The sequence below is a fragment of the Physella acuta genome, unplaced genomic scaffold (genome assembly GCF_028476545.2).
Source record: "Physella acuta isolate Inbredline_101_S28 unplaced genomic scaffold, ASM2847654v3 ptg001058l, whole genome shotgun sequence".
Classification (NCBI taxonomy): Eukaryota; Metazoa; Mollusca; class Gastropoda; family Physidae; genus Physella; species Physella acuta.
In genome coordinates, this window is record NW_026732575.1 from 1,436,969 (window position 1) to 1,451,102 (window position 14,134).

Sequence of the window (14,134 nt, forward strand, 5' to 3'; positions counted from 1 at the left end):
GTCCCTGAGTCCACCTAACTCGGATGGGTACCTAACTCATGTTAGGGAAAAAGGCGGCTGGGCATAGCTTTTATATGCCGAGGTCAAGAAAAATATGAACTCCACTTCATTATAATACCTGGCAACATAGAAATCCACAATTTTGAACAGACTTAATATAGTCTTTAGGAAAAATAGTGAAACAACATTTGATCTTTTAGGGGGTGTACTTGTTTCACAATGCTAGATTGTAAAACCCGCTTCAGAATGTAACGACAAAAAACATTGGGTAGTAAACTATTATTGATTAGGATAGAGATTGCAGGGAAGAAAACGATATACAAACATTCAAAATGTAAATTTGTCTAGTTATCAAAAAACTTGAAAATATTTTTTTTTAAACAATCAGAGTTATCTATAAAGCTACAAAAGATAAGGAAAGTATCTATATATATAATTCTCTTCTTCGAGCCGTTAGAAAACAAGCTGCAACCTCGCCTTACAGTCCCCTCTCTTCCTCTATATCAATATCACAACCACCCCCACCCCGCCCCCACATTGTCTGGTGAGTTGTGTTCACTCTGTTTACATTTTACAATCACAGAGACGGGTTTGGTGACGGCTATTAGGGGCAGATAATTTAGTTTGAAACGATTTTAAACTTAGAGGAGGTAACTTAGAGGAGGCTGCTTTCACGTGGGGGGGGGGGGGTAGTGTTTTTAAGCAAATATTTTCAATGGCAGCATTGGTACTGTCGAATTCACAAATTAAAAATTACTGAAAAGTAGAAAAAAAAACAACTAAAATAGCGGCGTATGATACGCAGCGGGTCGGCTCGTTTAAACTATTTTAACAATTAAATGTTTTATTTACCTGGTATTCATGCGCTGTAGACTGAGTGTCCCTCCTCTTCCTACGCGAAAAAGTGCCACAGGAAACGTCGACACTGTCGATAGTGCAAGTCGAGTCCTCTGAACAGAGATCACTAAATATAGACAGAGCTACGGCCTGGACAAACTTCTGCTTGATGTCAATGCTGTCATTGCTGCAACTTCCGGTGTAGTAGTAAAATTGTAGTTCAGTGGTTACAGCTTTCACTTTTCCCTTTTCTAGACAATATGAATCATCAATTACATTTTTTAAAGTAAATTTTCTATTTTGCTTTCAGACATAAAGATACATAAGGCAGATGAAGTAGAGTTCGTTTGTTTTTTTACCTCAGCATATAATTTACATTTCCAACAAGTTTGAAAATGGTGTATATATCTTTTATTATGGAACGGCGTGGCCTAGCTGTTGGGAGCTAGACAGCCAAACCGAAAGTCTCGAGTTGGAATCCAGGTTCAAATCAGTAGAAAGTCCCTGTCCACCCAGCTCTGATGGGTATTAACTGACGTTTGGAAAAACAAAGGTGGATGACATGCGCTGACCACATTATCCCTTCATATGCCGAGGTCTCTGAAACAGATGAACTCTACTTCATGTACCCCATGTGTCTTGCACAAGAACGAGAAAAAAAATGATAATCTATCTTTTATTATAACAACTTACTGACACAGCCTTGCAATGTAACATTGGGTAGCCAAGTCCCTATTCGTTTAATACAAGTCAGCTGGAAAGGTGCTTGGTAGGGATACGTGTATTGTTCATTGCACATGACGTTGCATACATCGGTGGCACCGCTGATCGAAATACAAGCCAAAGCGCCGTTGATGGGTGGTTTTAGTTTTCTGCATGATTTAGCTGCAAGAAAAGATTGAACTTAAAAATCACTTGATGGAAACTAAATAATGTAGTAAATGTAATCAAATCCATCTTCAAACACATTCTTAATCACACACGCCTACGCATAGAAAAAACACTTCAACACGCACTCCCAGAAGAATAACAATGACATAAGCGAACATGCACACTTATACACTGAAATATATTTAAAATATATTTAAAAAAAACGTTGAAAATGTGTGTAAAAATTATTACGATTGCAATATGGGTACGCGTTCCCTTCTATTTTCCAGTCTAACTCCATGGACTTGTTAATTTTATCACATGTCACTCTGTTTGACCCTGTCAGGGGATCCCCGCTTGAGCAGTTCATCGAACAGGAGGCGCCGTAGACAAATTGATCCGGGCAGTCATAAACGATCACATTTTTTCCTGATGTGTCCAGATTAGGGGCATCACACGAGATAGCTGTTGTAATTTTAAAAAGTAGCGTAACAGTTCCAGTGCATCTTTAGCATTTTAAATCTAATAATTAATTTATCGTTTAAGAGATCATAGCTTAGATTTTCGAATACACTAATCACTGTATTACTTTGTGTATCTTTAGCATTTTAGGTCTAATAATTGATTTATCATTTAAGAAATCGCAGCTTAGATTTTAGAATAAACTCTTCACTATTTTACTTTGTGTATCTTTAGCATTTTAAATGTAATAATTAATTTATCGTGTAAGAAATCGTAGCTTAGATTTTAGAATAAACTCATCATTATTTTACTTTGTGCATCTTTAGCTTTTAAATCTAATAATTAATTTATGGTTTAAGAGATCGTAGTTTAGATTTTCGAATACACTCATCACTATGTTACTTTGTATCTAAATCCTATATTATAATTAGAATGTCCCTACATTTAACCGTTATGTAGAACGAGCAGTTGGCTTGGTTTCCTGTTGAATCGGTTGCCGAAACAACCACCTGGTTGGCCCCGAGTTGGAAATCTGATCCGGAGATCGGGTTGGAGTGAATGACAACCCCCTCTCCAGAGTTGTCCACAGCTTCGGGTAAAGTGTAATTCACATAGTTGGGTTGGTGGACAGCCGTGGCGATAACTTCAAAGTCTTTTGGACAACCGTTCGGAAACTTCGGTGCTTCGATATCTGGGGGTAGAAGAACATTGAAATTCGCAACAAGATTTCCTATTTTATTTTAAACGCATAGTTTCCTCAAGGTTGTGGTGTTGAAATAATTTAATCCCTTACAACATAAGCATATGCTACTTAATTATGGTTATGAGAAGTTGCATTTACCTAAACACGAACCAGAGACAGACCACTGCTGGTCACTTTTGCAGACAATCGTTATGGGAGTGAACCGTTTAAAACCAGGGTTGCAGGTTAAGGTGCAGACGTCTTTGTATCTTAATCCAGTTAGACAAGAATAATTTCCTTGCGACACGTAATGTGGGGCACCACATTCTCTCGCTGTTAATCAGAACATACATTGAAAGAGAACTTATTTAACACAAACTTTTATTTTAATAAAATAATTTCTTTTAACGCTATAGGCCTATTAAGTGAGATTTCAAGACATATACTGATATGGCGAAAATGTTAATAATAATGGGCTCAAATTTGCTTGGTGTAGAAGAAAATAGGACTATTAAATGTGGCATTTAATTTTTTAAATAATAAAATGTGAATTTAATTGAAATCTTTTAAATCAAGACTAAACAGAAAACATATTTAAAAATATAAAGCAGATCACCAGATGGCCTACCCAACCATGACAGAATGTAGGTAAGAATCTGCGAATAGTTTTCTGACTAACAGACCACCATTGAATGAGTCAATACATATTTTTTTAGAAAATAAAAGTTGCTCATCGCCACACATGTAGTAAAGCCCTTACAAATATCGAACTTGTACCAAAAGATTGAAATTTATCCGCAATAATTGCTGTGAAGTCTGTGTCCCAGAAAACCCCTCTCAGTGCAATTACTAGAGAGTTTCTACCAGGCATCTGTTCGTGGAAGGGGCTCTGTCCGCCCCTAATCCACCCCCCACCACCGAAAAAGATTTACCCCCCCCCCCCCCCAGAACGAAATGAAATTGATACAGAAAATATATACTTATGCAAATGTCCGCCCCCCCCCCCAAAAAAAAAATTGGTCCCCACCCCCGGAAAATGTAGTCCGTCTCCCCCGCCCCGAAAAGAAAATATGAAGTTACCCCCCCCCCCCCCCCCAATCTCCCCCGGAGAAAATAGTTTGAAAGAAACACTGGCCCTGAGGTGGCTTGCTGAGTTGTAATAATATGTGCAGTTCGTGGACAGAGGTAGATTTATAAAGTTACTTTCCAATGATACACATATGAACAAAAAACACAAAGAGGTGAATATGTGCATATTTTAAAAAGTTAACCGGACAAAAAATAATAGATTTTCTCTTTTCAGACAAGTAATAGTTAACACAGCAGCCTAAAATACATTTAATTTTAGAAATTTTGTTTTAGACTACTCACGCGTGCAGGAAGGTTTCGATCCACTCCACGTCTGGTTCAGCTGACACGTCTGGGAATCTCCACCCACCAGCTGGTAACCTTGGTTACACACGCTGGTACACACAGACCCGTAGGCGTCGGCGTGAGAACAGCTGACATCAGCGTTTTCTATAGACTCGTAGTAGGGGCATCTTTTGACTAGTGTTCAAACACAAAAAGAGATACGTAAGGATGACCTTGGGCTTAATCTTGGTACAAAGGTACTAAATAATGTCCGCTGTTATGGTGTGTATGTGTGTGTAGAGGGACAGAGTGGTGTTGAGCAAACCCACCCCTACCCCAAACACGATTATATTTTAAGTAAGGATCTAGAAAAAATTTACATATTTAAATAATTTAAATAGTTCATGTATTTCTTCTATCATAGTCGATTTGGTGTAGTATTAAAGCCCAGAGTCAGTTATATGATACCCATAAATTGTTCCAAAAGATCAAATAGCCCCCCCCCCCCCCCCCATATTTAAACCACGTTGTACATGAGTGAAAGAGATAAAGAGAGAGAAAGAAAGAAGCGCTCCTCTACTTAATTATTCATTTAAATGTCCCAGTTCCAAGTAAACTCCAAAACAAAACAAACAAAAACAGCAAACTACTCTTACGCCTATTTCTCTATATCTTAAAACAAAACTGAGACCACAATAATGAACACGTAGATTTATACACGAATTTGTTTACCTGATACAGTGATAAGTTTAGTACACCTGCCAATGTTACCGCGTGCATCTCTTGCCGTGAACCTCACAGCCGTTTGACCAACGTCGAAATAATATCCTGACGGCAGGTCACCTTCAACTTGCATTCCCAAACCCGAGTTGTCCGAAGCAGTAACTTGTGGCCACTGGACACTCACCTTACCTAGCCTGGGTCCGGCAAAAACGTCGATGTTCGACCCACAGTTTAGTCTAGGTGGTTCAACATCTACAATAATAAATCATTATTTAAGAAAGCTTTATAACTTCGTAAAGAATGTATGGAATTATAAATATTTCTTCTTCTTCTTCGTTCTTTATTGAACGTAGGATGAGATTTCGTCAATACATTAAGCATTACGTGTTAACTTGGTATACGCCATATTGACCGTTGACTCCGATTTCAGCTTGATTTTATTTCAGGATTTGCTTTAATAGTGTTTATCCATTCAAGAACAGACTAAAAAACGGCGGTTGTTTGATTTTTTTGAGGTTTTTTTCATAGATGTGCAGCTGTCCCCAGATAAGAAGCTCCGGGATTCGAACTCGGGGTTTCTGGAGTAAGCAATCACACACTCTCTCTCATCCTCACAACGCTGTCCTCAGAACGTTTGAAATAATTTTCATACTTTTCAAGTAAGTCCTAGATATTCACCTGTTATTTATTTTCTTATAAGCCTCAGTGACATTTTCTAAGTTATAAAGGAGTCCAATAAACTCGTGTATAAGATTAATTTTTAAATTAACGTAAGTTATAAATAGTGGCATGGTGAGAAATTCACATTTTATATTGTCATAAATCAATAGATAATACAGTAATTATTATTAAACCTGTAACTCTCCTGGCACTAACCTACGCAGATCCCTGCAGTTGTCCATTGCTTGTTTGCTTGACATCGGATTGTATTGTCCCTTTCAACAGCATATCCAGCCCCACATGATAGGTAACAGGTAGACAAGTAACTATAGCCACCAGAGCCACAGGTAAACTGGCCACGATCGACGCTAGGTGGCGCTGGGCACGTGATCACTAGATTTTGATGCAATAAAGTTGTAATGAATACGATTATCTTAATTTTATTTCAAATTTCCAATTGCTTCTTGTGTAGTGAAGGAGTAATTAAGCGTGATTCGGTTAATGTTTCACACGTTAACCTGTTCTTGTCGTTGATGTCATATATTGCGTCGTAAATTGTTGTCAGAATTATGTGTTCCAATTTGTTATAGTTTGTGTACCAGTATATGGACGGTTGATAATATGTTTATGTAGGTCCTCTATTTCTAGTACCAGGTTAGCTTGTGTCAGTTTGTGTCTAATATATTTCTCGTTCAGTGTTTCTTCCAGGCATCTCTTCGTCTACCGGCCCCGCCCAACCCCGAAAAAAATAGAATTTTTATAGAAAATATATACCTTTACCAGTATCCGCCCGCCTCCCGGAAAATTTATTCCGCCTCACTCCCTCACCGAAAATTTCAAGACCCCCCCCCCTCACCCCCCGAGAAAAAAGTCTGGAAGAAACAATGTTCTCGTGTAGTTTCATATCATCTAGAAAGTTTGGTAATGTTTTTATTATTGCTTACTTTTAACGTGATTATGTTTTCTTTAGGTCTAGTGTTTTGTTTCCTGTTACTAGTTTATGATTATTTTTACTGTAACACGCTTGACCGCGTTTCAGTGCTGTGTTAGTGTGTTCACAACAGTTATACAAGATAACTCTTTAACGTATATCTAGCAGTATTTACGTAACAGTAAAACCAATACTGACTTCTACAAAATGGCTTTGGTGCACTCCATTGACTGTTTGAGTAGCACTCTAGTCTTGACGCCCCAGCAAGTTCGTACCCTTCATTACAACGATAGTCGCAGACAGCTCCGTAGATATTGCGTTGAGACAATTGACATGAGACGGAGCCACTATCAATGTACGTGGCTTCAGAAGCGCATTTTCGAACTAAAAAGTAAATACATACATCTCAAATCGTTGTATATTTTATAATAAGAGTCTGCAATAATCGTATCATGATTTTAAAAAAAAACCGTGTTTTGTTAGTGGTAATGAAATATAAACAAACTTAACGTAATAATGTCGGTTTTAACTCATGTCATACTGTAACCTTAATGTCTGCCCATAACAGTTAACCTTAAATTACGGCTTGGCCTAAGCGGTAGAGAGCTAGTCTGCTTACCCGAAAGTCTCGAGTTCGAATCCGAATTCAAGTCAGTAGAACGTCTCTGAGTCTACCCAGCTCTGATGGGTACTAAATTCATTTTAGGAAAAGTAAAGGCTGCTGAGCGTAATGCTGACCACAACCTCCCTTCGTATGCCGAGGTCAAGAAACATATAAACTCAACTTCATCAGCCCAATGGATCGCTAGGTCTAAAGAAGATTCTTTACTAAATATTTTTACAATACAACTAACAACCAAACTCGCATAACTATGGATTAGTTCATTTTCAAACAGCAAAAATAGTCTTAAAGGGGTTTAATCTTATGTCAGTGTCATGCTCTAGGAAATGTATACTGTAAAGCATAGACAAACCTATAACCGAGAAACCAAAACTGCATGTAGCGGCTGCTCCTCTGTTGTCGTTGGCCATGTAAGTTATAGTGTAACTACCTTCTTCAAACCTCGAACCTGGTTGTCTGCCTTGAGTCAATGCTATACTGTGATAAGTGCACAAAGGTTATCTAGCTATTTTATATTATTAAATAGTTTATATAAATAGAAACAGCATGTATTACATTGAAAAACGCGTTCTTCTTTTAAAAAATAATAACGTATACACCAAAGGCATAGCGAGTGGGGGGGGGGGGGGGGGGCGGACCGCACCGGGTGACACCATTTTGGGGGGTGAAACCAAGGCAAAAAATAGCAAAATATATAGAGAAAAATTTGAGGGGGGGGGGGTGCAAATCGAAAGTTTGAGGGGGGTGCAAATCGAAAGTTTGAGGGGGGGGGGGATGCAAATCGAAAATTTGTCCCAGGGAAGGGTCGCTACGCCTCTTGGGGGTGACACCAGTAAGCGCCGCACCGGGTGACACCCAACCTCGCTACGCCACTGGTATACACTGGGTTTGTTAAGCATTAGGCCTTCTTTCTTGCTTATTTTAGGGTAGTTCGATAGCGTAATCAAGAACGCCCTGGCTTATGTTTACACTGCCAGCTCACTGAATCTTTTCAAATAAAAAACTTTCTCGTATATATTATCTATAACAGTAGAAGGATGAGGCACTTCCAGTGTTATAGAAATGTTTTGTATTAATATCTTTAATACTTAAAGTTTATTAAGAGAATGGAATCGCGACTAAAAAAGAATTGCGTGCCTAATAAACGCAATGAGTGTGAGTATAATAGAGCGGAAAATTTTTAATGGGAATTTTGATTACCCTTTTTTGAGAAATCAGAAATAGCGTTAAGTACTACTTTCGCTCACCGGAAATCACACTGAATAAAAAACAAGCGAATATGATAATTACTTTCTCGTATACAGAGTATAGAGGAAGTATTGTAATCATGCACAAAAATCACATGAAATTTTGACAGTTTTCATCGTTTTACACCTACTACTTCATCATATACGGAGAATAGGGGACTTATTTTAATTTAATGTTATATAAGAATATTCGAGAGATCACTCCCGGTTTAGTTTTATTCTCTATACTATAAAGGTGAGGGGTGTAAAACGGCGAAAACTATCAAAATTTCCTATAATTTTTTGTGCACGATCATATTACTTTTACTTTACTCTATATACGAGAAAGTAAAAATGTAACAAACTATTTTTTAAAAGATATTTTTTAAGGCCTGGAATGCAGAGGCGTAACGACCCTTCCCGGCGCCCGGGGACAAACTTTCGATTTGCCCCCCCCCCTCGAACTTTTCATTTGCACCCCCCCTCGAACTTTTCATTTGCACCCCCCCTCATCGAACTTTTCATTTGCACCCCCCCCCCCCTCAAACTTTCAATTTGGCGCCCTCGCCCTAAGGTCGGCGCCCGGTGACATGTGTTCATCCCCCCGCCCCCCCCCCCCCTCGCTACGCCTCTGCTGAGATGCGAACTTACGTTATAGGGTCCCCATCGGGATCTGAAGCTTGGGGCGTGCTCCACCAGACTGAAACAGACACATCCCATTTGTCTGAGTAGTAGGTTGACGCTATCGTAGGGCACCAGATGGATGGACTGCGGTTAGGTGGTGGTGGTGGTGGGTCTGCGCAAATATGTACCATGTGATAAGATTACAATTTTAAACAGAGAAGGAACACTGAGAAATAAAGTAAAATATTTTTTAAGATTTATTAATCTATGCGGCAGCTGATATAAATTTGGATTAGCTTTACAGTGCTCTACAATGGTTTTTCACGTTCCAAATTATATTCGGCATAAAACGTTATATATATATATATATATATATATATATATATATATATATATATATATATATATATATATATATATATATATATATATATATATATATATATATATATATATTCATTTATATTTATAATTTATAAAACAAATATATATATATAATAAAACACACACACACACACATATAATAGGGTAATAAAACATTTATATATATATATATAAATATATATATTTATATATATATATATATATATATATATATATATATTTGTATATATATATTTATATATATATATATATATATATATATATATATATATATATATATATATATATATAAATGTTTTATTACCCTATTAATTAAAAGAACACATTCCAAACTATCTATTCATATATGTTGTATATTTATGTGAGGTCACTATATAAAGGGAAAATGGGAAGCATAGATCACAGCTGCTTCTACTCTCCCCGACTAGTGCCAGAGACCAATTTAAGCGTTGATGTAATAGATCTTGGAAATCATACTAAAGGGAATAATATCGTTATCCTATTTTGAACAATGATTTTAAAATTTCTTACTCTTTTTACAACCAAAGAGTCCACACTTAATCTTTTTGAAAATGTTTCCCAAAAATCGTTTTGATCGCTGTAGATGTTGAACTGTAATTATAAAAATTGGTATTAGTACATGCTTTTTGAAAAATGCATAAATGTTTAAAATAACTTTTTAAAGCACAATTTTCAAAATAAATTGATTTATAGTGGTTGTTCATTATCGAGTGGAAGATATCAAAATTGCCATAGCAACCAAATATATTTTAACGTAATCAAAATGTCTAATAAGACCTGCAGTGAAAGTAATTTAAGAAAAAAATGCAAACTTCTTTTGATAGCTAAAAAATTAATACTAAAACTATTCCTAATTTGTAACAATGTACCCATAAAATGACGTTAGTTGTTGTAAATAAAAATGAATAATAAACTAATGTTCCTGTGTTGTATCTAGGATGTGAAGCATGGATATGATATGAATGAAGAGTGTAACAATAAGATATTATCGTTTTTTAAATTGTTCCGTAATCTTGCTCCTGCCTCTTACTTTTAAATTTAGGAAGCTATCTTTTACATCTTATCATAAATGCTTCTTCTTCTTCGTGCTTAATTAATTTTTTATGTTGGAAGGGATTCCTACCAACAAAAGTAAATATTACTATCAAACTGTTATTTGCCATTTGTCAAACCAAGAACAAACTACAAGGCAGCAGTTGATTGATTTTGGAGTTGTCTCTCTAGAAGAGTCGCTGCCCCCAGGTATAGAGCCTTATCTGCCTGGGAGTTCGAACTCGAGGCTTCTAGGTTAGTCAAGAACTTTACCGACTCGACCACGGCGACAACTCATTTATAATTTTACAAATAAGTCCACATTTTAAGGGTTTCTTATTTTAATAGCTTAAGTAAGAAAATAATCGGTAGCATAACTAGTTTTTACCGTTTTCGCGAGGCACCGAGTTCTAGCTTTCGCTTGTTTCTGTGATGGAATTTTTCAAACTGCCACTTGCATATATGAAATAACTTTCGTTTAAATGTTTATTTTGTGCTTATGTTGCATACTTTATGTGAACTTCACTTTCCGCATCATCATGTTGGAGCTGCCTCACCAATTACGCTAATTATACTTTTTGTAGAATCAGTAAAATAGAGTTGAACAGATGAATATGTTTATGGGTTATATATAATAATTTACTCACCGTTTACCCATTGCCCATCAACACACTCGACTGTCTCAGGACTTGATGTGCCTTCTCCTAACACACACCGTGCGCCTTCAGATAGAAAAATGCGTCCATGGTCCTCTCGAGTAGTGAGTGTGTGATCGAGTGTGGTATTGTTTACACACGTCCACAGATTGAAGGCGCTTGTTACCTCACATTCTGCCTGCAAATTGTTTTTGTGAGGTAGTAAAAGCAAAATATTCTTGTGTCGATACCATTTGAAATAACTAGCTTTACAAATCTGGACTATTCTCAACAATTGTGATATTTATGAAATATAATAATTTGATTATCTAACTTGTATTTAATGAAGTTTATGTTGGGCACATATTATCAACAATAATAATCTCATCTTATTACTTTAAAGCTTTCAAAATAAAGTTTATATTAAAGTTTTCCTCATAGTTTTTGGAAAATAATAACTTTAAAAAAAAAAAAGCAAATTTTGAACCTCTCCAATTTTGTATATTGAACTAAATGAGATACTGTTATAATGTTTTTGGAAATACAGCTTTGCGGGTTTTAAGAAAGTGGGTTCAGATCAACCGTTGTATTGATGTTGTCTATTGGAAAGTGGGGCACCATTTCTGTTGTAGTATAGTAAAACCGCCTCGTACACAAGATACCAGCATTTGGCCCCACATAAAATTTCCTTTTGGGGCGTCATTCATGGTGAGGTAGCCTCGTGCAATGTACACAATTTATACATAGCTAAGACCAACATCGGAGAATGTACAAAATTTATACATAGCTAAGACCTACCTCGTACAATGTACACAATTAATACATAGCTAAGACATACCTCGGACAGCTTTATTAGCCGTCAAGCTCATTATGAAAATTAGTGACAGACAAAGCCCTCCCATCTACTAGGTGTTTTTTTTTTCAGAATTTTTTTCCACAGATTGTGGGCCTACTTGAAAATATTTACATATTCCGTTCTTCGGGGTGGGGGGGGGGGGGGAGAGGAGTCTTAGGGATGATGCTTGGAAAGAAAAAACGCTGTTCCCATGCGAATTAACACACACCCACATACACACACAAACACACAAGCCAGCATAGTTTGAAGATTTTCACTTATTAAACGAATCCGTTAATTACATTCAATTTTAAGTTTATTAAATGCTGGCGACTACTAGCAATTAGAATTCTGTATACAGGAAAATACTTCGTGTGAACTCGATAATCTTTCTCGGTGAAAAAAATAAATAAATACAACGCTATCAGCCGTAATCTGATAAATATTAATTAAAATTTTAACATGAAGACTAAATTATAATATGTATACTTACATTATTCTCATTCGAAACATTAGACGCACAGACATTAGGAGATAAAAACGCAATTAATATGTGACTGTAAATGAATTTTAAATATAGACACATTGTATAATAGTTGGACAGATCAGTGATAACACTTTTAGAGAGAAAGTGTTTTTATAGGGGCTATGCACACATGGATACAGGTTTGATACGGTGCAAACGATTTTTTAGAAAAACCACGAGAGGGAAGTGTATCGTGTCTAGAAAAAAAGGCACGTTGGCTTGTGTCAATACGTGCAGTGATTTTCTAGTAAACCCCAGTTACGGCTGTACTATGTTTTATTTAAGGGTGTGGCCGCTTCATTTTCCTTGAAAATATAACCATGCTTTAAAAATTTTTAAGAATAAGCTGAAAATGTGAAAAGAAAAAAAAAGTAGCAAAGCATTGATCGGTAGGAAAAGCATTGATCACTTCTAAAATTTCGTCCAAATATAAGCGACCAAAAAAAAAAAACCTTAGTAAATTGAGAAAGTTCGAATTATTTGTTTTTTTTAATACATTTAAAGTCCTATTATTATAAATGATTGTATTCTTGTTCTATTTTCATTTCTTCATTTTTAAGTCGATATTTCAGTTATAAAAACAAGTAATACTGCAGTTATTATTTGACGCAGATCATTTTAACTTAGCTGTCACCCAATTCACTAAAATATTCGACACAGGGCTTTAAACATCTAACCACATAAGCTCTCGAATCTATTCACAAGTATAATAAAAATAATTGATTCAATTAGAAAAAAGCAAAGCATTTTTTTAGTACATTTAAAAAAATAATTAGCGTTATCATGACTTTTGTTTTGTGAAGTCTATTTAAGTACCAACCGTTTTTATAACCACAATGGGAAAATTATTTTCACGGTTGATTCTTTTTTTAATGTCTGTTACTACCGTGAAGTTTAGCACGTTTCAACTTGGTTTACGTTTTTGTTCATAACATTCGTATTCGTTAAATTTTAGTATTTTACAAGCTTTTATTAAACTCACTTCCTCTGTCTGTCTAGATTGAAACGGCCGAGCAAAATTGCAGGCACTTCTAACTGACATATACGGTTCGTAATTGGTACGTGGGTCAAGACATGAAGACAATGCATCATGACATTCAATTTGACTTAATTGGATGCCTAATTAATTTTTTATGAATTAATCAAAATTTTGACCTGATTAGTAGGCAGACTTATTGTTTTTGGAATCAAAGCGAATTCCAAGTTTTCCAGTATTTGTGCCAATCTCAATTTTTTATTTTAAATTTATTTTTTAGAAATCAGGACATGTTAGGTACAACTTATGGACACTTGAAGTCGATCAAAAGTAGAGCAGCTAATAATATATATTTTCATTTACCTAACTGAAATGGTAGCCTATCGCGTTATAGTTACTACACAGATGGACAAACAGACATGAATACAAGATTGTTCAACAGGGTTTTTCCGACTTAGGATAGTGTAAACAGCTTATGATTTTTTTCGCATGATTACACTATTTCCTTTATACTCCAAATACGAGAAAGTAAAAATACAATTACGATATTTTTTATTTATAGAATATTTAATGTGCATTTCATAGAAACAATTCAAAAATAAAATGCATTATGTGCTTTGGATACACATCGTTTGCATAAAAAATAAATAAATAAATAAATATATATATATATATATATATATATATATATATATATATATATATATATATATATATATGTGTGTGTGTGTGTGT